Consider the following 26,893-nt stretch of genomic DNA (forward strand, 5'->3'; position numbering starts at 1 on the left):
CCTAGTAGCATGCAAACCCCAACAGAGAATAGATGCTACTTTGCTAGTAGCCTCACCCCTCACAGTGAATAGCAGATTAGGAGCCAAATAAGTGTATGTTTAAATGAGCTGGCTGTAGTGATTTTGGCATAGCGCATAGGCAGCTCTTTACCAATATATTATTCATTTTCAGACTGAGCAAAGCTCCTCAAAACCAGCTCTGATCTATTGTGAAATGTCCTCTTGAGCCACTTCCCCTTCCATCCCGTGAACACACATATACACATACTGCAGGCAGAATGCTTCTCTGTGGCTTCTAGGCAGTGACGGGAAATGAAAATACCATATTGCATTAATTCTAAAACACAGATTTTTTTTCACCTTTTGAATTGAAATTAGGAAGTATTTCATAATCAATGACGGTATAATGATTGGTAGTATTTTTTCTTTCAGAATAGTACCTAAAATAATGTCTTACAATTAAGACTATCTTAAATTTTCTGACATGGTGTACTTACAAAAGAAGCTCTACTGGTGGCCAACTGAGACCTACCAGGTTATATAGCAAATTCTGGATACATTCTAAGCGCCCCATTAAAAGCAAACCAGAGAAGAAAGAGACTTTGTTTAAGAGAGTGAGGGCATCAGACCCGAAGGATCAGAGGGTAAGTTCATGATATTGATAGGTATGTGTCTAGCATTTCATCTACTACATCTCTAGCAGATGTTGGTCACTTAATGCATAAAAATCATTGCTAACAGCTTTTGAGTGCTTTAAGTGTGGCCATGCATGATCCCACTAAGTTCTCAGAACAACTATTTTTAGTGGGTTTGATTCTGACTCATTTTCAGATGCATAAAGTGAAGCTGAGAGTAGATAGAGTTGTTCCAAGAGCTAGAGATGGTAAATGGCTGAGCAATGCTGGGTCCCAAAGACCATGCCCTCTTGTTCTTTATGGTGCTTTCTCCCAATGGATATTATTATTATTATTATTATTATTATTATTATGTGTGTGTGTGTGTGTGTTACCAGGGATTGAACTCAGGGGTGCTTAACCACTGAGCCACATCCCCAACCCTGTTTTTGTATTTTATTTAGAGATAGGATGTCTCTGAGTTGCTAAGGGCCTTGCTAAATTGCTGAGGCTGGCTTTAAACTTGCGATCCTCCTGCCTCAGCCTTCCGAGTTCCTGGGATTACAGGTATGCACCACTGCGCCTGGCTGGATATTGATTACGAAAATGTGAATGGATATTGATTTTGAAAACATAGGATTTCTGCTCTTTCTTGAGGACCTTTCTTTTGTTAGCATTGTTGGTTATCAATTTTCTTTCCAAACTTTGAAATTTCAAACTTCCAAGTGGTTTTCTAACCAAACTTTTGGGCCCCTCTCCATTGATCATTAAATAAGATTTAATATTTACGTGAATATTGCTTACTTGCAAAAACTAGCCTGTTAGGAGAATATTTTCTTTATTTAATAGTTACAGGCAAAAATCACACAAAAATCAAAGGTCTCCTAAGAGCCATTTGTGATTATGATAGTGTGTATTTCACAGTTATTGTGAAGGGTGAAAGTAAAATAAAAATTTTCCTGGGTAGAAAAAAATTCAACCTCCATTTCATAGGATTGTTACCCTTGAGTTCCATGAGAAAAAAATTAACTTCCCTAAGTTTAACTTGCTTGACTGAACTTTTGGGACTGAGACCTATTTCTCTTTTAAATACCACAAATCTTAAGTATAATCTTAAGAGGTTACTGGAGAAATTTCATTCAGGTACAAAAGATTCTGTTAGACAAGTTCACTTTCTCTTTTTATTCCTTGCAGCGAGGCAGAACTAGAAGTGGTTGAGGGACACTTTGTTAGCCTAGACCACCAGCATCCTCTAGAGGGCCAGTTCAAACACAGTTTGCTGGACCTATCCCTAGATTTTCTCATTGATTAGGGCTGGGTCCTGAAAATGTGCACTGGAAAAAAAAAAAAAAATCCCAGATACTGTTGGTCCAGTGCCATACTCTGAGACCCACTGGTCCCATTATTAGAAACTCTGGGTTTGAATGCAGGACCCCTCACTTTACTAGCTGTGACTTGAGGGATTTAAATTATCTGGATCTTGATTCTTTATTTGGTAAACTAAACTTTCAACTACCTGCTCTACTAATTGTATAAGACTTTTGTGAGAATGAAATGAAATAAAATATATGAAAATTATTTTAAAGTTTATTAATGTTCTCATTATGTGTAATGTGGTGAAAGAAGATATAGGTGTCTGTCAGCCCGGCTAGGAGATAGGACATCCTATCTCTAAATAAAATACAAAAAAAGGGTTGGGGATGTGACCTGCCAAAGGAATTCACAGAATTCAAAGTGGATGTTGCATCCTTCAGTGTACAACACAGAGGTCCCGGGAGTCAGGTCCGAACACATATGGAAGGAGCGTGAATTCTATTTTTCTTCAAACCTACATGTTTTATTTTCCTCCAAACCTGACTTCACAGAACTTGAGTCTGGTTCCCACGTAGACAATGGAAAAAGGAGAACCCACTGTCCCTGCCTACAGTGAGGGCTATTTGAGAAAATGCATTGAAAGAACTAGCACAGTGCCTGGCACACAATAAATATTAGATCTTAATGCCCTTATGAGAACTAAAGCCAATAGGGAGAAAACACAGACTAATTTGGTGACATAGGCATGTCCTAAACACCATATTCCAGCAAGGCTGGAGTAAGCAAACTGGACTCACTCTCCTCCAAGTTTATCTCCAAATGAGATTCTAATGTCAGTACAAAGCAAATGCATAGAGTCAGTTGCCAGCAACAGGGGCTCTTTCCCGTCATCTTCCTTAACGAGTGACCCACACCACTCATTTCTTTGCCACGACCTACCACGTAATCATTATGCAACACTTTCTGGAATTCCCTTGCACTAACAATAGAAAAATGGAAATTACATGGAGATTAGTGCACAGAGCTCTTCATTTTCCCCCTGGATTATGTGACACTTGAATCAAGCCTAAACCAGACAATGCATGACAGTACAGTGATCTCTGCACTAATAAATGCCAGATAAGCTTCAGCAATCTGTTCTGGGTGGTTGGAAGTTCCAGGCTTGCAAAACCCTGTAGTTAATAGAAGCAACAACTGGAGTGCAATTGCTGACCCAGCCGCCGAACCTGATGTCATGTCATGGGGCTGGAATGCAGCCCATGGTGCCACCCCAGACAGGCTTCTCTCTTACACCTGGTTCACTCAGGCTGCATGTCTTTGCACATTACCTGCACTGACACTTGGCCCACTCAACGTGACATCACAAGTGGTATAGCTAGGGAGGGTGCCCTTGACCTTGAAAGCTAGTTTCCATGATAGCAAGTGATTTACAATAAAAATGGGAGAGAATTTTCTCAGCTTTGGTCTTTCCGTTCTTCCCTGGGTGTATGCAGACTGGGTGGGTCACAGGACAGGTGGGGAAGGGTGAGTGAGATGGTCCAATGATATATGACAGTATTAGTTTTCTCTACTTGACTTCTCTTGCAAGCAAATATAAATGTAGATTTTTATGTGACTTTCTAATGTCTGATTCTTTTCCTAATTTTTAAATTAGGGCTGAGATACTCCCAATTTTTTTTTTTTTTTCTGATGGAAAAGGTTCCATTGAGCGCAGAGCAATGCATTGTTTAGACAACTCTTTTCCTCCAACTCAACATAAACTGACTTCTCTTCCCTTTGTTCTGTTTCCAAATCACCCTTAATTACCTCTGATTCTGAGGGATTTTTCTCATATTCTTCAGTGGGTTCAGACTCTGGAGAGCTGACTGCCTTTCCAAGTAAGTTACTACCAGCTTCTCTGGTGACTCCAGACTTATGATCTTCTGGTTTCTTCCACTTGGATGCGCTGTTTTTGCTGCTCTCTGTCCTCCTCCCCAGGAGGCCACACTATGTGCCTGGTAAACTCAGATCTGCTGTACTTTCTTGATGGCAAAATCTGAAATCTCCCTCTGCATTAGTTCATTTTCTGTTGCTATTAACATAATACCACCAACTGTTAGGTTTTATAGAAGAGATTTATATTGGATTAGTGTTCTGGCCCAACTTTGAGTGACCTCCTATGGTAATGACCTTTTGGCATGGCCTTGAGATTATCTCATGGCAAAGACCAGGAGAGCATGTGTGAAGCTATCCTCTGGTCTCTCTTCCTCTTAAAAAGTCACCAGTATTCAATCATGAAATGCCATAGTTTGGATCTTAAGTTTCCCCTAATAGCCCATGTGTGGAAGGCTTGACTCTGTTGGGAGACTATGTAACCTTAAGGAGGTAGAGACTAGTGGGAGGAAGTCAAGTCACTAGGGATGTGCCCTTGAAAGGAATATTGGGGCCCTTACCCATTCTTTTCTCTCCTTTTGCTTTCTGGCAGCCATATTGAACAAGCCTCCCTCTCCACACACTCCCACCATGGAGTACTTGCGGTCAAGAGCCCAAAACAATGAGGCCAAGAGACCATGAGTTGAGACCACAGCTGAAACTGTGAGCCAAATAAACCTTTTCCATTATTAAGTTTATTGCCTCAGGTATTTCACCACAGTAACAGAAATATGACTAAGACATGGGGCTCCACCCTGATGACCTTATCTAATCCTAATCATCTCCCAAAGGCTTTACTTATAAACAACATAGTTGGATTAAGTTTCCATTCCTCTTTGTGTTTACAATAGGGATAAAATCCCAACATGAGTTCCAGGAAGGATAAACCATATTTAAAACTTCATCATGTTTCATTTCCACCTCCTTTCTTTACTTCTACTTTGGCTTTCTTCTTTAATAAGACCAGTAACTCATGATCTCTCTCAAATCAGACCACTCAATTGCCTGGATTTTGTTTCTTTTCTTCTACATCAATATGAATTCTTCAGTGAGTCATTTCTCTTCTGTACCATTCTATAATCCCCTTCTGTGATATGTCTCAAATTTATCTTCCCTTTCTATTCCTGCTGGCCCTCCTGGACACTTGCCAGTGTCACCTACTGATCTCTCCATCTTCCAATCTTCTTGGTCTAATCCATACTGGTTACAACTTCCAGGACAGTCATCCTGATTTTAAGGCTCCAGGAAATCTTGTCCAACTCTTACCTCCAAATCCCTTTCACTTTTACTTCCAAGTTTTCCTTTTCTTTTTCATTGAAATGTTCTTTCTCATCTCTATTTGAAAAATACCATCTATTCTTTCTAAAGTCCATCTCAAAGAACACCTTCAGATTCTCCCTACTTTACCTGATCCCTTCTCAGTATTATACGACCATGCTAGCTAAACTGATTTATATATTTGTCTTACCTTCCCTGCAATGTGATCCAGTATAAGGCATATGGACTTTGGATTTAGAAAGAAATCTTAGTTAACTCCCTTGTATTTCCCAGTTATGAGAACCTGGACAAGTCACTCCACTTTGCCAAGACTTTGAGTTTTCTCCTCTGTATAAAGGAGATGATATTATCTGCCTCTTGAGATGATTATGAGGATTGAGTGAGATAAAATGACTGCCTTGAAGTATAAGAACAAGTCAAATTCATTTTATATCCCTTAGACTGCCAAGTGTTTGGCCTATAGTAAGCCATCAGTAAATATTTATTGAATTCACATACCATACCATGTATCTTTTTTTCCTTAATTAAAGTCAGAGCTCCAGAGAAAACACATTTTTCATTTGCAGTTTATTTCCTACTTAATTCCAGTAAGTTTGAAAGACAATATTATTTATATCATGAGTATATGGTTAACAGATCACTTTAATGCCAATAATTCTCTCTTGTCCATTGAGAAAGACTAGCAGCTATTTTCCTCACTATCTGGGCTAGTGTTAGCCTAGCTTATAAAGAAAGGGGATGTATTTGGCTCATAATTCTGGGGTCTAGAATGTCCAAAATATTTCACTGGTATCTGATGGCCTCCACCTGGCTGTGTCACATCATATGGTGGGAGCTTGAATGCATGAGAGAGAACACATAGTGAGAGAGAAAACAAGAGACCAGGGAGGGTCCAGGCTTGCTTTTTTGTAACAATTCATTCTCCCGGGAACTAACCCACTTCATGAGACCTACGTGGAATTCCTTCACAAAGGTAATCATGACCCAAGCACTTCCCATTGAGTCCTACTTATTGATGGTCCCACAACCTTTCAATACCATTTTATTAGGGATCAAGTTTCCAACATGAGAACATTGAGGGGACAAAAAAATATCCAGACCAGAACACTGGTGATACTATAGAATTACTGACTAAGAAAGTGTTTCTTTTTGGAAAGCAAAGCTTCAAGTGGATGTCTTTGTTAAAGATGTCATGAGGTAGTAAAAACGTCATTGAACTTGGACTCGTGCAGAGGACTGGATTCAAGTCTGAGCTCCACTACCTACTAGCTGTGGAACCTCATGCAAGTTACTGGGGCCTATTTACATTTAAAAGGTGATCACAGGGACTGGGGTTGTGGCTCAGAAGAAGAGCATTTGCCTAGCATGTGTGAGGCACTGGGTTCGATCCTCAGCACCACATCAAAATAAAAGTATTGTGTCCACCTACAACTAAAAAAAAAAAAAAAAAAAAAGGTGATGAGAGTATACACATCAAAGGTCACTGTGAGATTGAATAACATGACATTGACACATCCAGCAGAGTCCATGGCATGTGCAGAAAGAGTAATTAACAAACATTAGTTGGAGTATCAAAGGGTATAGAGGAATTTCTCATAAAATACCTCACTCACTTTATAGACATATAACAGTATTCATTGTGAGCACATTCTCTGCCTAGAAACCTGTGTGGTAGTTTTTATGTGTCACCTTGTTTAGACTGATGCCCGAATATGAGGCCAACATTGTCTTGTGTTGCTACAGAGGTATCTCTTTAGCTATGACTGGCATTTAAATCAGTGGCTTTTGAATAACGCAGATTACCCTGTATAGTGCGAGTCAGCCTCATCCTAAAGGTCCCCTGAAGAAGGTCAATTCTTCCTCCAGACTGCCTTCAGACTGGAGTTGCAACTCCAACTCTTTTCCTAGTCTCTTTTCTAGATTTTTGGTGTGCTCTGAAGATTTTGGCTTACTAACATCACAATTTCATGAGTCAATATATATATGTATGTATCTTCCTTAAACTTAGAGAGTGAGCGCCCATTGCTTCTGTCTCTCTGGAGAACCTTAATGCAGGCTACATTGCTGACTAGGTTGTTACTGAATGCCAAGGATTCTATTTAATTCCCCCTTACATCTCAGTATTTAGTACAATGCCAGACCCATAGTAAACACTCATGCTTAGGGAACTGAAGAATAGTTCTCACGTTCACTAAAGTATCCTCTTTAAAGAGATAAAAAAAAAAAAAAAAAAAAAAAGGTGCTTACATGTATGGTGAGGTTAATTCCTTCCCCTATCTAGCTGTTCATCCAACATTAGAGGGGAAGCTTATTCCATGTTGCTGTGCATCAATGAGGCATGGAGAAAAGGTACAAAGTGTCAGTTTTTAGAGCTTGTTTGGAGGTTCTAGCAGGGGAGCGCAGCTACTCGTATACCCTTGACGGAAGAACGGTCCTCCTCTATTGGGGAAGGTCGTCCTCTTCGACCGAGCGCGCAGCTTCGGGAGGGACGCACATGGAGCGGTGAGGGAGGAAGGGGACACCCGCCTAGCCAGCCAGATCAGCGGAATCAACCCTGGCGATCAATGGGGTGACAGATGTCGCAGCCAGATCGCCCTCACATCCCAAAGTGTCAGTTTTTAAGTAGAGGGTGGGGCGGGGGAGTGGGAGTAGAAACAGAGGGTAAATTTGGACCCTGGGAACCAGTTTGTCCAGGTGAGGCAGCATGAGAACCTGACATCAGGCAGGGGCAGCTGGGAGGAAGAGGAAGGGATGATTCAAGAGAGTTAGCGAGATTTAGCAGGTGGAAAGAATGGGAGATGAGAAGTAGGGAGCAAGGTGTTTCTGTGACTCCCTAATTTCTGGCTGAGGCATCGGGAACATGGAGAAAGGTCAGAGTTTCTCACCATCTTATCTGATCCTAAAATTCCTCAGCATCATAAAACACAGCTCTCTCATTTTCAGGATGCAGGACCTGAGGTTGAAGGAACGCAGATCTTGTGCCCCAGAGCTCGTAAATCTGGAGCCCGAAGAGCTAGTGTCAGAGCCCAGGCCTATGTGGTTGGGCTCACTGACCTCACTCTGATCCCTGCCCTTCTCCCTGGGTGAGAGGAGGATGGGAAGCAGCCCAAAGAGCCCGGAGAGATTTTTTTTTTTTTGGTGTAGTTTCACTCTCTGGAGCTGTCAGCCCGTCACCCTCTGAATGGACAGCTGCACTTCAGTGACCCAGGAGTAACCCACTTCCTTTCCCACTAACTACAAGAGCCTGGCTGAGTTGTTGTGTTGTCAGGGTGCCTGACCCAAGTAGGAAAGGGAGGACACCTATCTGGTGAAGGGGAAGAAGAATGTTAATGGGAGAAAGCAAAAGTGCATTTTCTTCAGAAGACTGAAATAATTCTATATTACTTTTTTCCTCAGAAGTGCCTTAGACTCGTGTGGGAACTAATGTTTCCTTTCCAGTAAATGACAGCCCTTGACTTGTTGCCCTTTATAATCTGCCTACCCATCCTTACCCTCCTTCCTGCTTGCTCTGCTGTCCACAGTTGCCAAACCAGGAGCCATGAATCAAGGAATGCAGAAATAGCCTGAGCCTTCTTTCTGGCCTGGTGGGCATTGAGCTGGTAGGGAGAGGGTTGGCCCCTCTATCCTGAGACAGGAGGCAGGAACTCAAAGCTTATATTTGGCCTCCCATGTCATTTTCCAATTCCTCCTATACCCTCTTCTTAGGTCTCTGGCCTTTGTACTCTCAAGATAGCCCCTAAGTTGGGGTAGACTGCAGACCACTAGTCTGTCTTCCAGGGCACTGGTCACATGGGTGAACCTTTACCTTAGTTTTGGTGTCTGAATTCTTCATGACATTGTGACCCTCCAAGCACAGAGGCAGAGCATTATTTTCCTAACACTTTTCCACACTCTCCGCCCTACAGGACTGCCAGGTAAGTTAAGTGGAATTTAGAACTCTGTAAGGCAGAGTATACGCTCATGAAAGGTTAGTTGTTTTTACTAGTGCGTAACTTTCAAGCCTGACTACCCTGAAATGCCTGGAGGTTTGTTTCAGTGGGATGCCTGGAGTTCTGGGACATCTTCAAATTGTGGCCATGGGTAGCTTCTGCATTCCAGCATGAGTTGGGTACAAGGGACTGAATCTGGAGGTCGACTGGGCCCTGATCCAGCACCTGGCCCATTCCAGTTGGAGGATGAGTCTAATGCCATGTCTCAGTCCCCACCTCCACACCCAGAGTGTTCAGCTGTGAGTTGACAATCATGACTTCCTGAATCCCAAGGGACAGTAATCAGATCCATCCCAGATGGCTAGGCAGCTGGATGCTATTTTTACATGAAATTACTGCAAAGCCTGTGACCCACAGAACTACCATTTTCATGAAGACTGGCTGAGCCCTGCTAACTTTGCAAATTTAGATCATCCTCAGCCATTTTATCCAGTGAATGCTCTCCATACTATATTATTATTATTATTATTATTATTATTATTATTATTATTATTATTATTATTCAGCATTAGGGATTGAGCCTAAGAGCATTTTACCACTGAGCCACATCCCCAGCCATTTTTAATTTTTTTTTTTCAAATTTTGAGACAGGGTCTCACTAAGTTGCTGAGGCTGGCTTTAAACTTGGAATCCTCCTGCTTTGACCTTCCAGTTATTGGAATAACAGGTGTTTGCCACAGCATGCTACATTATTTTGAGTCCAAATTCATGGTTTACTTTCCATCGTTATGAATGGGAAAGGATAAAGGAAAAATTAGCTATTGTCTTCCACCATCAGATTATTTGTTGTGTACTAGCATTCCTGGACAGGAAATAGTTTGGAGAGGATAAAACAACCTCTTAATCCACATTCTTTTGCAATTCTTTTTTAAATTTAAAACCAATGATATAATTGAACTTCAATATTCTATTGCTTAATTGCTTGCTTACAACTGCAGTCTTTGAGTTATTCATTTCACCTTGGGTTTCCTGTATGGACAGCTGAGAGCTGCCACCATGCACATAAAATTTTCCACTATTGTGGAAGGTCGTGGTGCTGCCTGATAGCCTAGGTTAAGCCCCAATCTATTTGTGTTGTCCAGAACTCTCTGTTGTCCGCTTAGCAGAATGTTTGCCATCAGCTGGGTGGTGCATTCCATGAGGTCAGAGGCTGTGGCTGCTCTGCCCACTGCTCTGTCCCCAGCACTGACTCAGAGCCTGGCACCTAGACACTACAGAATAAATATTTATGGAGTGAAGGCCTTGAGACTGAGAATTGACCACGAAGTTGTGTTCTTTGTCCTCTTCTACAACAAAGGATTCCCAAAGGTCAGGAGTGAGAAGATGAAGATAGGATCCAAGCAGAATAAACAGAGGCGTGACATAATCGCCCTGACTCTGTGCATCTGCAATCAGGGCTATTCCCAGATCTCAGATCCTCATCAGAGAATCTTTCCCTCAGCTTTAAAAACACAAAAACAAAAACAAAGAACAGTTGAGAACCCTGTGCAGTTACCAGGTAGAATGTGGGGCATTGGGGGACTTTGGGGTTTAAAAGGAAAAGTCTACATATCCTCTTCCCTGTGGAAATAATGATTATAAGAATAATAAAAAGACTAAACTGTAAGAAGCACTAACAGTGAGGCTTGTACTTTATTATTTTATTAATTCTCAGAGCGAGGCTATGAGGTAGATATTACAATCGTGCTCATTTGTGGAGAAAAACATGGGAATTTAGAAGAATTTAAGTAACTTGTCCAACAAATTGGTAAGTGGAGAAGCTGGGATCCTGCTGCAGATCTGAGTCCAGACTGTCACCAGCAGTCCTTGTGTAGCTGGTCGGATGTGTAAGAACAGGTCCACTCATCTTTGTTTAACTCAGGGCACTTGGCCCAAGGTCATGCCTGCCATGCAGTGACAATAACTATTTGTTGGTTCAAAGAGAGAGATAGTCCAAAGCCCCAGGATGGGGTCATTTTACCAGAAAACAGGGCTGCATGAAAGGAAATTCCAAAGCTGAGAAAGAGCAGAGGGGCACAAGTGGTCTCAGATCCTTCGAAAGAAAGAATCTATCATTTAATACATTTGGGATTCATAGCATCAAGTTAAAAAAATATTTTAAAGTGGTTACAAGAATGATAAATCATAGGAAATAGCTGGACGGTCCAGTCAGAGTGAATTCTTACAATAGTGTGTGAGGAGATGGTTTCCCCAGCAAAAAAAAAAAAAAAACAACAAAAAAACACAAGACACAATTTTCATAACTTTGGGGGGGCATTGGCACCCCGGTCTTCTATCTTGCTGTTTCTGCAGTTTCTACTGGACAAGGCTGTCAGATGAGCTTCCCATGGCTTTCTTCTCTATTGTCTTGTTCCATAGCCTTTGAGTGGTACATCTAGATCCTTCTCAGAATGCCATCTCATCTTCTTCCCTGATATTTAAAGAAAACTGAAGGAAGTGAAATTTTCAAAGAGAAAATGAGTAAAGCACTTTTCAAACAAAACATGAAGTTCACTTCCAATGAAGTGAGGATTAGCTCTTTCTTAGCTCCTTTAAATCCCACACGCAGGACTGTATCTTGCTATTGGTTTATATTTACTGTATATATTTATTCCTCAGATGCATGCGTGAATGAATGTCCTCTGGATATTCCTTTTGAGATTAGTAAGTATAGCTTGTTGTGATGATATACTCATCCCCAGTGATCCAAAGAAAGGCCTTGGTTTCAATCCTAGCCTGCATGGTTGGGGGTATGTAGCAAAGAGTCTTACAATCATAGTTACAAATGATTAAATGGGTCTTGAAGGGAGAGTATGATGAGTTTTCAAGGAAAAAAAAAAACACTGTCAATAACTTCTTGATAAAAAGTGTGCTAAGTAGCATTTACTTAAGGGATAATGAATTAATAGTCTTCCATATACATCATGATAACCTGGCCGTGCCTCAGGTTGAATAGACTCCAAAATATTGAATTTTCCCAAAGAAGCCCTTACTTCTATGTCTTCATTTTTCTGTTAACCAGCTCCATTCCCTAATCACTGGGCTTTAGAATGCCACCACCTGTGAGCTAATCTTGACAAATTTATTTAGTTTCCACAACCTATTGAATTTTTTTCTTTACCATTTCTCTCTGACCACCTAAACCTTCCTTTTCCTTCCTCTAGCCCAACTCTCTAGATCAGACCTGGTGTTCTCAGCCTCTAATATCTTCTCAGTATTCAACTTGTCTCCTGGCCTAAACTTCTCTTCTATCAGCTGTTAAAGACTGAATTGTGCCTCTTCTCTTCCCAGTTCATACATTAAAGTCCTCACCCTAATGTGACTATAGTTGGAGATAGGGCCTGTGGGGAAGTAAGCAAGGGTCAATAGAAAAGGAAGGGACATCAGAGAATACTCTTTCTTTGCTCACATACTAAGAGGCCCCATGAGGACAGTGATAAAAAAAGAGTTCTGCAAACCAGGAAGAGAGGCCTCACCAGAAACCCAATTTTCCAGCATCTTGATCTCGATGCCTAACCTCGAGAACCATAAGAAATTATATCTTAGTTGTTCAAGTCACCCTGTCTGTTGTTCTAAGTCAGTGCCTACAGGCCATCCTGCACAGTATTTCCAGGGTTAGATGCATGAGAAACTAAACGGATTCCAAGCTTTAAAAAAATATTCCTGGCTCTCCATATCCTCAATGACTTCCCAGTCCAGACTTTTTGGCTTGGAATCTGAGGCCAACCTCCATGGCCCCTTGTTAGCTGCCTGCCCGGCCTATAGGCCTTTACGTTGTTTTAGGCAAATGTTCTGCTCCAGGGATCTCACTGTCCTCCAAACAGACTTGGCATTTTCTGAAGCCACAGAGAAGCGTGAAGCCTTTGGGGAAATGCCCACAGTTGCCATGGCTAGCAGATGAGTCACCCAGCAGGGGTGACAGGATGTGAGAGCCAGGAGGCACTTTGCAGACATGGGTGCTTCCTCCCTTTCTTCCTTGTCAACAGAGCTCTGAGTTTGGGGAGAGCACACATGCCTGGATTCAGAGTGAACAGCAACATTTAAGTTAGGCACCAGCAAACTTTCTTTGTAAAGTGTTGGGTGAAGGTGAACATGTTGGACTTTGTAGGCAATATGGTCTCTGTCACACCTCTGCCATTATAGCATGAAAGCAGCCATAGGCAACATATAAACACAAGCATGACTGTGTTCCAATAAAACTTCATTCACTAAAATAGTCATTGATTAGATGTGGCCTGTGGAGAATAGTGTGACCACCCCTGAACTGCCAGGCCCATAGCACTGACATTTATTGATCTTCTGAACCAAGTCTAGAAAAACTCTGACATTTCTAATTATATGAGAGGTAGAAAACTACATTTTGAAGCATCCACTATTCAAAACATAGGCCTTAAACCATAAGAACTGGCATTACCTGGGAGCTTCTTAGAAATGCAAAGTTTCAGGCCCCACCTCCTACCTTCTAAATCAAAACTTGCATTTTAATAAGAAGCTCTGGTGACTGGAAGGTGCACCAGACGTTGAGAAGCACTGGTTGAAGCCACTGTGATGAATTGGTCTGTGGCTCATAGCTGAAGTGTCCCTAACAGGTAAGAACAGCCCGGAACATTCTTTCTGCTTTGCTAAGGACTTTGTTTCATCCTGAAGGACATTAGGTGTTTCAAGTGGGAGTGAAATGATAGATGTTTGGGGCATACATCTCACCTCTCCTGTGAAACAGACGGCTCCTAAAAGTCAGAGTAAATACCAAAGAAATCCTCAGGTATTGATGGAACTTTCCAAGGCCAAGTAGATTTTCCACCGTCACACTACCAGATGGAGTTTCAAAGGAGTTGTCTCTGTAAGACCTGTGCTCCTGCCCAGGCTGCAGGAGACTTCTCTACTTCTGGCATATTCATGGAGCTTACAGTGGTTGCTAGGCTGTGACTCCAGCACCACAATTTGGAATCGGCAACTGAAAATCTTTAATTTTAGTTCCATTTAAGATTGTCATCATCTAGCTTGGTTCCTTTATTTTCACTTCTCTCATAAGCTAGTTGATTATAAACAATTACATTTTGGGATTTTTAAATCCTTTCCACCAACCTTGCAAAATGCTTTGCATGTGGCATATTCCTGATGAATATAAAATCAATTTTTAAAAATTTGAGCTATCACGTATTTCTTTTTCTTTCTTTTTCTTATTCTGTTTTGTAACAGGGATTGAACCAAAGAGTGTTTAACCTCTGGGTCACATCCCCAGACCTTTGTATTTTTTGAGACAAGCTCTCACTAGGTTTCTTACAGTCTCATTAATTTACTGAGGCTGGCCTTGTACTTGTAATCCTTTGTCTCAGCCTCCCAAGGCCCTGGGATTACAGGTGAGTGTCACCACACCCAGCATGTATTTATTTTCTAACATCCTCAAATAATACTTAATTAGGATAAGCATCTTGAACATGAATATTGCTTACCAGCTGAGTTAAAAATGATATTCTTTGTGTTTACATTCTAACCAGGAATGGTTTTATAAAGAATAAGGTACAAACATTTGCTCATTTATCACGTCACCACATCCTCCTGTGGTTCATTTATGAAGAGCTAAAACCCAAACAAGCGCCACCTCTGCACTGTCATCCAGAGTGTTTGTTTGTGTTCACACTTAGATTGAGCACGTCACTAGCCTCTGTAAAATTCACTCAGTCCATAGGAGCCCCTGGAAGTGGGTAGATTGTTACTCTCGCGTGATGCAGAAACCAAGGCTCAGGGCATTGACGTTAACTTGCCCAAGATCACGCAGCTGGCAGCTGGTGGTGACAGGAGGGGAGCAGGACATCACATCCAGGCAGCCAGGCCCCTGAACCCCTCAGCAGCATCTTCATATACCCAGCTTTGGTCTATCAACAGCCTTCTAAATTTTCATCTGCAGGTGTAAACAACTAGGATTTTCATGGAACAAATAATTTAGGTTAAGCCCAAATATTGAAAACACAGTGTTAGAAGCCACTCATTCCATGGTCAAGTCCAGTGAGTAACAATTTCTATATTTATAGCTCTTTGCCAGTAGAAGTTAATGATTTAATCTATCATTACTAATACTAGGGAAATACCTTTGAAGTCAAATGAGGTTTTACATTTTCTTTTTCTTAGCATTGTAGTTTTTCAGGATCTGCAGTAAAGACTGTTGAAGGAATACCTGTAATTATGATCTTATTGATCTAACTACATTTTAGAGGCTTTATTAGAAAGACAATATCCATACAGTTCAGTTAAATAGAGCATAAAGCAATACTTCAATGACTCTGGGGAACATAGATAGCCATAGGGGATTACTGAAGCCTACAAGTGGGTAGTTTGTCTTTGGATAATTCTGGTCATTGGTCGAAATTCATGAGTTCAACTCTTATTTCCCCTTAGATTCCAACCTTGACTGTCATATTCTGAATCAGTGAGGCGTCAGGAACCTCACAGATCACCATGTATCTATCTCTAGAGAGGATCTTCACATAAAGAGAACAATTATGATAGCTTGGATTGAGGAAAGAGTGATAGAGATGAACAGAATTAGATCTGAGATCTATTTTGAAGGTCTAATCTGCAAGACTTCATTACAGAGTATATTTCAAGAAGGATAATGCCAAGTTCCCTGGCTTGAACACCCGGGTGGTTGGAGAAAAAAGGAATTTCTGGAAGAAAAGACTGTGACAATAGGAAAACCAAAGGAGGAGAGCCCCACATGATGTCACAAGTGAAAAGCATCATACCACCAATTGGTGTACGCATACAGCACTGGAAAACACTTCATTCCAAAAAGAATATGCACCAATAATTAGTGGCACATAACCACTGCCTCCTGAAAGACAGTATCTCTTTACTAAAATCTGAAATTTCTGTTGGCAACTACTTGAATTAGGGCCGTGAATATTTCTCTACACACTTTCCTAATGTAATTCACCGCCATTTAAAATAATTAATGCCTTCTGGCTTTAGATAGGGGAAAAAAATCTCTAGGAACAATTACGTAATTCCAGAACATACACAAGCTAGTCCTTTGGTGTCAACTTGGTCAGTAAAAAGTCATAGTTATAATATGTTGGGGAAGAGAGACCCTTCATTAGATTTACTGTTCTAGACCCCTGCAGTTGTCTCTTTGATTAAACTCTTCTGTCTACTTTTGCCCCGTTATGCATTGTTTACATGAATGTCAAAGTGGAATATGCCACTCCATTGTTGAAATCCTCCCAAAGGCTTCCTGTTGACCTTGGAATAAAAACCCAAACGCAGGCAAGATCTGGCTTTTCTCCAGCCTCACCAAGACCTCTCCCTGCACGTTAGCTATGCTGACCTTCTGATGTCCCTCCAATGTGCCAAGTTCTTTTCTATTTTGCAAAATATTAAAGTCCTATATCTAAAATTAACCTCTTGCAGTCAGCTCAAGTGATATTTGACATATCCTTCTTTAATGTTATTTTTCAATGCAGAGCACATGTTGTAAGGACTTTTACATATATAATCTCATCTAACCTTTGAAGCAGGTAGCGTTATCTCTATTTTAGTTCCTGCAGTCATCAGTAGACTATTGGCTCTTGGCTCCAAACTAAGCCATTTATACTGGAGTTTTGTGATATTGGGCTGGTACTCTGAAAACCTTGGTTTGCCTTGTTGACTTCCTGTTGAATTCTGCTCAAGGAAACCCTGCAGAGAGGATGGAAGGCAGGAGGAGGGAAGGACTCCATCCTCCTCATTTGCATGCTAAGCTTGGCAGAGACAGCAGCCCTTCACCAGGCAACAAGCCTAGGCTCATTCCAGCTTCCAGCCTCATTCCACTTAGCCAAACCAGCCTACTGCACAGCTCAGGAGGTCAGCAGCAGCCTCCTATTCAGGGGTCCAAAATATCACTGTGATTCTTTAAAGTTGTCTTATTCACTTGAACATCAAGTCATATCTTAGCAACTTTTCAATATGTATTAAGCTGGTATCTCATCCAATGATTTAAATGGGAATTAACTTTTTTTACTGTGGGTTTATTATGTAAATAAGTACTGCCTGTGCAGAGATGGGATCTGCATTGTCCCTGTGCTTGTCACGTGACTATGATCTGCCAGCAAATTGGAGTCAGCCTGCCTCTTCCACTTCTAGCTGAGGGGTGGAGGTAGGCTCAAAAATCTCCTACCACTTTTCTCTATTGAAACTACCGAATGACCTTATCTGCACAGCACACAGGTGTGCCAAGGGCACTGAAGTAGCATGGCAGTGTTAGCTACAAGGTACTCATTTAGACAATCCCAGATGAACTTCCAATACATGGAGTTAAGGTGGAGATTTAAGAAAGAATCATGGATATTTGAAAATATGTCCTTAGGCCTCTAGGGGCCTATGAGCCCCAATTTTATTTATTGGATGTTTATATAGCTCTTTTCTTTTCTCTTCTTTTTCTTCTTTCTTTCTGTCTTTGTAGTAATGGGGTTGGATTCCATGGCCTCTTGCTTGCTAGGCAAGTGCTCTACTACTGACCTACATCCCCTACCCCAAGGTTAGCACTTTTCTAAGCCCAACACAATCCTTAGCTTAATTCTCATGACAAGGTTATGTGGTAGGTCCCACTAGTAGCCACATTGTCAGAGAGGAGAAAACCAAGGCTCAGTGAGGTTAAGTAACTTGTCTAAGGCCATGTTGCTACATGTGGTGGAATTTTGACTTAACCCTGGAAGGCTGGTTCTCAAGTCCATGCCTACAAGTGCTAGACTATTTCTATGGTTCAGATATAAGGTGTCACCCAAAAACTCTTGTGTTAATGTCCAGTGGTGAAATGCAGATGGAATGTGGCTGGAGGAGATGGGTCACTGGGAGTGTGCCCTGTTAGGATTTATCTTCTCTGCAAGTCCCTTCCCCCCTCTTTCTCTCCCTGCTTCCCCACCATGAGATGAGCAGTTTTCTTCTGACCAGCCCTTCTACAGTGATACCCCTCCTCATCTGGGACCCAGGGTGATGGACTTGGCTGGCCCTGGACTGAACCGCTAAAACTGGGAGCCCAGATAAACTTTTCCTTCTCTAAGTAATTCTTTCCAGGTATTCTAATTACAGCAAGGAAAAGTTGACTAATACAACTATCTACCATTTCAGGATGATGAAGACTTTGAAATGTAATTAAGGATGCACGGTTGCTTAGCTAACAAATGGTAGGAGCTATCTATTGTGGATATCCTTCCATGCAAAGTAGCAGGAGATAAAATAGGGGAGGCAGCATGGTTCACCCATTGTTGAGTTACATCCACTGATTCTGACCAGAGTCACACAGGTGTGGTGTACTGGAGCTCAGAACCTCCCAGACATCTTTTTTACATAAATACTTCTTCCTCTGATGGCCTCACCCTTCATCTGCTAAACAAACATTCCCAAATACCTGGGGGAACTTTCTTGAAGCATACCCAGCTAGGGAACAAGTTTCTCCATTTTCATTTGATGTTCACTTCATTTCCACGTGGTTCTTCCCTTTATCACATCTTTCATCTGGGAGGGGTGTCCATCACAGAGGCCACAGTCCTCAGGGACATGATTGTGTTCAGGTTGGTGACAGACTGTCCTTCTGCTGCACGGGGTCAAACTCCAACTGAATTCATGGCTCTTCCTGCTCTAGTGGTGGCCAGAAGGCAAATATCTTGCAATTTTTTTCCTCCTTCTTCTCATTTTGTACTTTTTTCGCCTCAAGGTCTTCATGACCTAAACATGTCCTTCTGATTTCTCTGTCTTTTCATTTTCTAGTTCCACTAACTAAATTTGATACTCTTCCCTCCTCAAACATTATAAATTAACTTCTGAGCAATGCTATTTACTTAACATTCAAGACTAGAATTCAAGATCTCCAGGCCTTCCTATCATGTGACATTAATTTTGGTGCACTTCACAAAGGATTAGAATCTTGTTATTCAAAAATATGTCTCTGGTGTTCTCTGTGAGACAAACATTGCTAGCAGACACAGGAAGAACAATTTGTTTGAAAGATACTCTCACGTAAAAAAAAATAAAGCCTTGCTGCTCTTCTTGGCCCCTGCATAATGCTAAGGGTCCATATGAATGAAAATTGATGCTATTAGATTGTTATGGCAACACTGGGCAAAAACAAAATTACTGTAATGCTGTAATGCAAACTTTGGATATGTTGACTTTTTTGAGAGTCTCTGAATCATCTTTACATTATATGCTTCTCACTTGGGTCCATACTCCTTGCGGTCGTCAAAAACCTCCCTTCCAGAGTGGTCATCCTTAAAGGCCAAGCTGTAAATCTCCTCTGTGAAATCTTTGGTCCCCGTAGGAGCCCTAATTAGCAGCTCCATGCACTCTGCACCCATTGCTCCTTGGATCCTTCTCTCTGGACACTCTTTCTGGCAAGAGCCTGGAAATGACCTAATTTGAATGGATTCTTAGCTTGAACAGTTCATTTCCTATTTGAGTTTGGATGTTATTTAAGTTTCAGTTCCTTCATCTATAAAATGATACTAACTTCTCCTGAAATCTTTCCTCCTTCATTAGGCATCTCCTGTCTCTCCGGTTCCTAAACCGAAGTCTTGGATCATCACTGGCTCCTCCCTTTCCCTTACACCCTACATCCAACCCAAGGCAAATCCTGTTGTGTCTATTTTCAACACATGACCAGAGTCTCCTCACTTCTTACCACCTCTACTGCCTGACTGCCCCCCTGTTGCAGAAGCATTTTGCATTGGTGGTTCTCCACATCTGGAATGATCTGCTTCAAGACAGCGGCACGTCTTGCTATGGTGCCTCCTTTAAGTCTTTGTTCAAATGCTACCTTCTCAGTCAGGCCCTCCCTGACCGCTCTATTGGAAATGTAAACCCATCCCCGACATTCCCCAGTTCCCTCCTGTGCTTTATTTTTGATGCTGCAGCACATTTTGTACTTGCAGTGCAGAAAGTTATTTCATTGCAATGGTAGTCTCTAAGCCCATAATCAGGCGAGCTCTCCCAGAAGGGCTCACAAATCAAATTAAGATGATCAAATCACACGGTTTATTAAATCAATTTAAAACTCATACTAGGAGAGCAGTGGGGATAAGTTCCCATGCTTAACACAGCACACAGGTGGTGAGAGAGCCACTGTACCTGGGCCACAGCTCTGGCAGTGTTCAGGTTGCTTTTCTATGATACCAGCCTGCCCTGATAATCAGAGAGGCAGAGCTGAGCTTGATTAGTTGGTCTCAGCAGACAAGAAAGAGGCCTGGGACCAGCAGGTGGCCATAGCTGATGCTTGCCAATTAGCCTGATGAGCAGCTAGGATTCTATTTGTGTAGTTTTTTTTTTTTTTTCAGCAAAGGTTATTTGAAGTCAGAATGAATTTCACAAATGAGTGATCAAATAAAGAACTCACGGATTCTGAATGGCTCATGTATATTACAGTGTCATGAATGTCAGGAATCCTGGCTGTGCCATCCCTTCCTACCCATGTTCCTGTATACATGTTCTGCTTGGTCTTTCTAATATGTCTCATATGGCGCTGATTTACTTACATATGCTTAAATATGAGTCTAATTCATTTCAATTGTTTTCTTCTATACCAAAATAGACTCTTCTTAAATAGTACTGCCACTCAATGAGCATGACATCTCCACCCAATTAGAACACCTTGAGCATAGAATTTTCCTCTTTCTTCTCTGATGTGCCTTAGCGCCTAGACATGTGCTTGTCACAAAGTCAGTACTTAAAACAGTTATTTTAAAAAATGAATGGAATCCTGAAAATCATGGGGATTAAATCAGATCAAGAATAAAGTGCTCTAGAACAGGAGGGACATCAAGTCAGAGCAGGAAAGGAAGAGAAAAGCGAAAGCCCAGGTCTGTGGCTGAGGCCTTGGCCCTGCTGATTGCCAGACTCTCTTCAGGCCCAGAGGATGGGAGTGACTTGGATGCAAACTCTGAAACACTGGCAATCACCTTTTTTTTTTTTTTGGAAATGGTCAAAGTTTCTTCCATGCCCTCCAAGTAGCAGTTCTTTTTCCCATTTTAATCACAAACTGGTATTAATTACATACCTTGAAATAATTGTTGAATGAGTAAATACCCTGTCACCGTTGTACAGAGAATTCAAGGCCATGATGAAGACTGATGGCTACATGACTTCTGACATTTACCCCATAGGTTGTGTTCATTCCATCTGAAGGACCACTGGAGTGGAGGATGCAACCTACAGGACCTGGGCATATCCAGGCTCTAGGCCTCATATCAGCCAGCCCCAGCTGCTGTAACAAATGCCACAGGCTGCATGGCTTAGGCAATACAAATTTATTTCTCACAGTTCCAGAGACTGGGAACTCAAAGATCAAGGTGCTGGCCTACTTGGTTCCTGGTAAGGGATTTCTTTCTGGCTTGAAGTCATCTACCCTCTCAAAAGGTGCTTACACAGTCTTTCTGGTGCTTATGGAGAAGTGGGGTTGGGGGCAGGGAGAGTGAGAGCTCCCTTATAAGGCCACTGGTTCTATGGGATTAGGGACCCACCCTATGACCTCACCTAACTTTATTTACCTCCTAAAGACCCTGCCTCCAATTTCTATTATATCAGAAGTCAAGCTCTCTGCCAAGCGACCAGCGCTGGCTTCATTAAAGAAGGTTCGATTCATGAGTATAACGCTAGGGAGTTTTAAATTAAAGAGACAAGACTCTAATTACCTTTAAAACCAGCTCCAGGAAGGCTTCTCCTAGCTCCAGCCTCCAGCCACCTAATGCCGTAGCCAGGTTTACTGAAGAGGCGAGAGAGAGAGAGAGAGAGAGAGAGAGAGAGAGAGAGAGAGAGAGAGAGAGAGAGAGAGAGAGAGAAAACATGCCAGGGAGTGGACTTTTATTGGGGAACAAAAAATTCCGGGGAAAATCCCATCCAATGAAGGTTAAGGGGGGCAGCATTCCAAGGTCAGGCGCGACAATTGGGTCTTCAGGGCAGTGGCCAGACTCGCCTCTGCACAGACAAGCCCTCCAACCTGGAGAAGGGTGGGGAAAGCTCTGACACGGCTGTGTCTAAGTGCCTCTCACCCAGCCAGGGAGGTAACTCAAATCACATGCGAGGATGGCCTCCCACAAAGCTCCATCATATGAATTAAGAGGGGAAGGAATACAGTCCATCCATGCAGGCCTGGTTTCTGCCTACACTGTGTCTTTTAAATTTTTCTTTCTTTATGTAACTTATCAACTTAAACAAAACAAAACAAAACTATACATTTCCTACAAAACCCACATTTTAATCCTTTGCTATTCCTGGCCTACTTCACTTATTTATTCCACCTGCCCAGCTCCCTTGGAATTGAGGTTTTGACCCAGGCCTATTAGCTTAACCAGGCACTAGATTTTTCCAAACTGAAATTTAGGACAGAGAGCATCTTATGTATGCAGGTGATTATGGAAGAATAGGAAAGAATGTTAGAAGTGGAGATTGTCTTGGAAAATCATGGCTATGTGTGAAGGATGATGATAAATATTTTAATTCTCCTTCTCTGTAAACCATTGGCTGAGATGTTTAATTCAGCTTACTCATCTCAAATTGTACTTGTTAAATTTGATGTTTTGGTATTGAGGAGCTTATTGGTGTTGGACTACAAAAATTACAAAGGTTGAAAGCAGACACAGTCCCTCCATAGCAGGGTTTTATAAATTTTCTTTGGTCATGATCCACAGTAAGAATTTTTTCTTAGAACCCCATATACTGTGATACACTCTGATCTGCTTCACTTCATTCCATCCCATTGCATTGTGTAATATATTGCTTTATAATTTAGTGCTATACAGTCGATTTCCCAAGCACAAATTGATTGTGACCTATGGTTTAAAAAACAGTTTTAGTGAGTCAGGTCCTACGTTTTGGTTTCCTTTCTGTTAAAAAATATTTTGGATAACATGAAGGTTTTTTTTTTTTTTCTTATTGCTTGATTGGCTTTTGTTTTTGTTTTTTATTACATGCAGTTTTTTGCTTAGGTTCTAAAGAAGATAATTTCGTTCACTAGGAAACTTATTTGCTGTTTATGTGTGTTGTGTAAAAGCTCTCAGCGTTTGGACATAGTATAATGATTCTGAATGAGCAATTCACAAAAATTGATCCCTTTGTTTTTGACTCTTCTGTACATTACTAGTCTCCAACTTAGTTTTCCAACTAACTGCCTGCTGCTGTGATCTTGTTCTCCCTTGCAAAGTATGGTTTCTGTTTTGTTTTGTCTTGAGTTTCCTGGCTGCTTTTTCCAGGTCACAGTACCTCAGTTGATTTCGTGATTGTGGTTTGAGGTCACCAAAAGACTCTAAAGGAGGAAGGGAGAAAGCAAGATTTTATTGCACACTTCAAATTACTGTCTGGTAACAGGAGAGGGGCCAAGGAGCTGAAAAGCCAAGCCCAACTGTCAGTGGCCATTCACCAGCAAACATAGGGTTAAGCCACCAACTGGTGAAGCTGAATCGTGTGCTGCCATCTATTGGCCCTGCTGTGAAACTGCAGGGTTAAGTTGGGGCAATTTTCAGTGCCACTCTATTTAAAAGACATTGTTTGGCAACTATAAAGTTCATCTCACTTATTCTCCAAAATTCTGTTTCCTAAGAAACCTGAATCAAGCTGAGAAATATGAGGATGAGAATGGCCCATCTTTAATCCTGATGAGGCATATCTTTACAGGAGACCAAAGGGGAGGGAAATTCCCACACCATGTCATTATTGTCCAAGCTGTCAAGTTTCCCCTTTAGGATGGTTTGAGGGAAGGAGGAACCATCTGCCTGTCAGAGGGACTTCAAGAACACACTGTTCTCATCCTTTAGATCTCTGATTGCTTCATGGGCCTTCTGAGATTACCATATGTTATGTGCAAAAGGCAATTTTTAAACAAAACAAATGAGTTCCTGCCTGATTTGAAGCTTGTTGTTTGTAAATGCTCCACCATCTGGGTTATTCATCAGTAAGAAACTGGACATCAAGTATAAACCACTTCCATTTTTAAAGAGACCCTCTTCACTTTTTAAAACATGAGTTGATGCCTAAGTAGAGTTAACAAAATTTGGTATTTAAAAATGTTTAGAATTTTAGAAAAAAAAAATCTTATGGAAAATGCAATGTGATTTAATTTGTGTTAATCATTATATAATTGTAAGGTTTATTTAAAATATGAGTTTTTAAAATACCATAGCAATAAAATGAATAGCCATGGTTTTATGATTCATTAATGTGTATTATGTATTATGTATGTATTATTATATATATGACATAACACACACATATGTATACACACACACACATACCATGTATATGCTAAGCACTTTCCTGGGTGCTTGGATACATAATTAAACAAAGAAAACTAAAATGTTTACCCTAAATGTATACATTCTACTGGGGAAGATAAACAATGAATGCACTAAGTCCATTATACACGCAGCGTGAGCAATAGTAACAATAGTGTGGAAAAGAAGGATTCAGGGAGTGAGAGTGTGATATACGCTGGAGGAGTTTGTAATTTGGAGTTGGGTAGCAGGGTATGCCTTATGAAAAGCTGTCATTTGAGCTGTCATTTGAGACTGGCAGTGTGTGGAAGGGTTAGTCTTCTTGGCATGAGGAGGAGGTACATTCCAGACCAGGGGAGCAAGCAGCCTGTGTAAAGACTCTGATGAAGGATATGCTTGGAATCCTAGAGACCAGTGTTTGGGTGCAGGTGGGAGGGAATTCAGGGAGACAGGTTGTGAAACACCTCTCAGGTTCCAGTGAGGACTTTGGTTTTAGTCTTGAGTACAATGGAGAGTCGTTGGAGGAATGTGATCTGACATAGCTTTTGTAAGAATTATCCTAGCGGCTAATTTTAGAATAGACTGTAGGGAGCGAGGACAGTTAGCTGACTATGGAACTCAGCCAGGTAAGGGAAGTGAATGGTTTGCACTGATCTCACAGTAGAGGTGACAAGAAATGACTGGATTCTGAATGTCATTTGAAGACAGAACCATCAAAATGTGAGGACATTTTCATTGTGAACTCTGAGAGAGGAGTCCAGGATGACCCAAGACTTTGGGCCCAAACACTGGAAGGTTAACCTGTCACCAATGGGAAGACAGAGTACAGGGTGTTCTTCAGGGGTTGGGGAACTGAACTTTATTCTGTCCCTTTAAGGATGTTTGCACCTAGATGCATGACCTCATTTGCTCTTATTATCAAGAGTCTACATTTACAGCTTTTTTTTTTAAACCATAAATACCTATTCATTAAAAGAACTTCCTGACCCATTTCACAGGAAGGCTCCTATTTTCCCCCCATGGCTAACAGTACAGAAGACCCTTCATAGTACAGAAGACCCTCCTTATCTTCAGAGAATGGTTCCAGGAGCACCCATGGAGACCAAAATCCACAGATGCTCAAATTCCTTAGGTAAAACAGTATTTGCATATAACCTATGAATACCCTCCTGTGTACTTGAAGTCACCTCTTTGATAACTTACAATTCCTAATACAAAGTAAGTGCTATGCCAATAGCTGTTATACTGTACTGGTTAGGGAATAATGACAAGTAGAAAAGAAGTCTGTCTTATTCAGTACAAATGCAAATTTTCCCCCAATATCTCCATCTGCTGTTGGTTGAGCCAGATTGTCGAACACACGAATACAGGAGGTCTGTCTTGCCTCTCTGCCTGAAGGTTTTGCTCTCATTCCTTCCCATTCTGAGTACTCATAATGATCTTCACACCAGCTCACTTCCACTCACTGTGGAGTAGATGCATTAATAAGGCCAGTGGCCCCCTCTGCTCTGTGCCCTGCCCCAAGCACCTGCTCCCAGGGCAACCACTGATCCTAGATCTGGCCTGAGTTCTGGGTCATTGATGCTTCTTAGGGATGGGAGGTCCACAGGCTTCAATAAAAACTGTACCTTCCCACTCTCTTCTCTGCCTTAAAGTTACCCCCTTCCTTGTTTTTAACACCTGTGTTGAATGTCCTCTTGATCTTGGTCTTGTCCAATCCCAAGTTTACTCTAACACAGGGTTTTTCAACTTCAACACTATTGGCTTTGGGGGCTAGATAATTCTCAATTGTGGGGTGCTGCCCTGCAAATAGAGCAAAATGAGTAAATAAAATCTGTTATGAAATATTATGTACAATATGTGGTTATGTAGTGATAGAAATAGCTCAGCTTTCTGTATTACAATCAGAGAAGTGGGAGCTGAAAGAAGTTTAGCAACATTCCTGACTCTACTCACTAGACATTGATAGCTCACTACCTCATGTTTTGGACAATCAAAGATGTTCCCAGATATTGATAAATGTCACCAGGGAGGGGGAGAATATGGCCTTGGTAGAATATGGTTCTGATGGATAGCTAAAATCTGTGAACTCTACTATGACCTCCTGTCCTGTACAGTCCCACTTTTACTGTCCTCCCCTTAGTCTAGCTTCTGTTTGCTCCATGACACTTTCTGTGGATTGATCAGTAGGGAGGTATTGGCTTCTCTCAAAGTCACCACCATCCAGATCTTTCCCAGGTCCTCAGTGTGTTTACGATGCGAGGAAAGTCCTGTTCCTTTATAGACTGTCTGTACTTTTACTTATTAGGTGATTGTGTCTTTATTATCTTTATTCAGTATTTTCCTTGTTAACTTAAGAAATATTTTGTGTTGATGATAATGCCGATGATGGAAAACTAAAAATGTTATTAGATGCCAAAATAATCTTTGGCAGAAAATCCTGGGAAACTCCCGAACTAGTGGGAAAATTACTGGGTTTTGTATGATATTACAAACCTCCACTAATCCAAGGCGGGGGGGGAGAATTGTTAGCTGGGTTGCAAAGGGGGAAACCAGCAAAACAAAATTTGTCACGAAC

General features: G+C 41.4%; 1 long non-coding RNA gene across 1 annotated transcript in view; it reads left to right on the plus strand.

The window, feature by feature from the left end:
• The first annotated feature begins 583 nt into the window (after positions 1 to 583).
• The window catches only part of LOC114095334 (uncharacterized), a 43,067-nt gene continuing 16,757 nt past the window's right edge, over positions 584 to 26,893 (plus strand). The window contains exon 1 of the long non-coding RNA XR_003583229.2: positions 584 to 644. This is a non-coding gene — a long non-coding RNA (uncharacterized lncRNA). The remainder of the gene's footprint in view (positions 645 to 26,893) is intronic.

The sequence above is a fragment of the Marmota flaviventris genome, chromosome 6, assembly GCF_047511675.1.
Source record: "Marmota flaviventris isolate mMarFla1 chromosome 6, mMarFla1.hap1, whole genome shotgun sequence".
Taxonomy (NCBI): domain Eukaryota; kingdom Metazoa; phylum Chordata; class Mammalia; order Rodentia; family Sciuridae; genus Marmota; species Marmota flaviventris.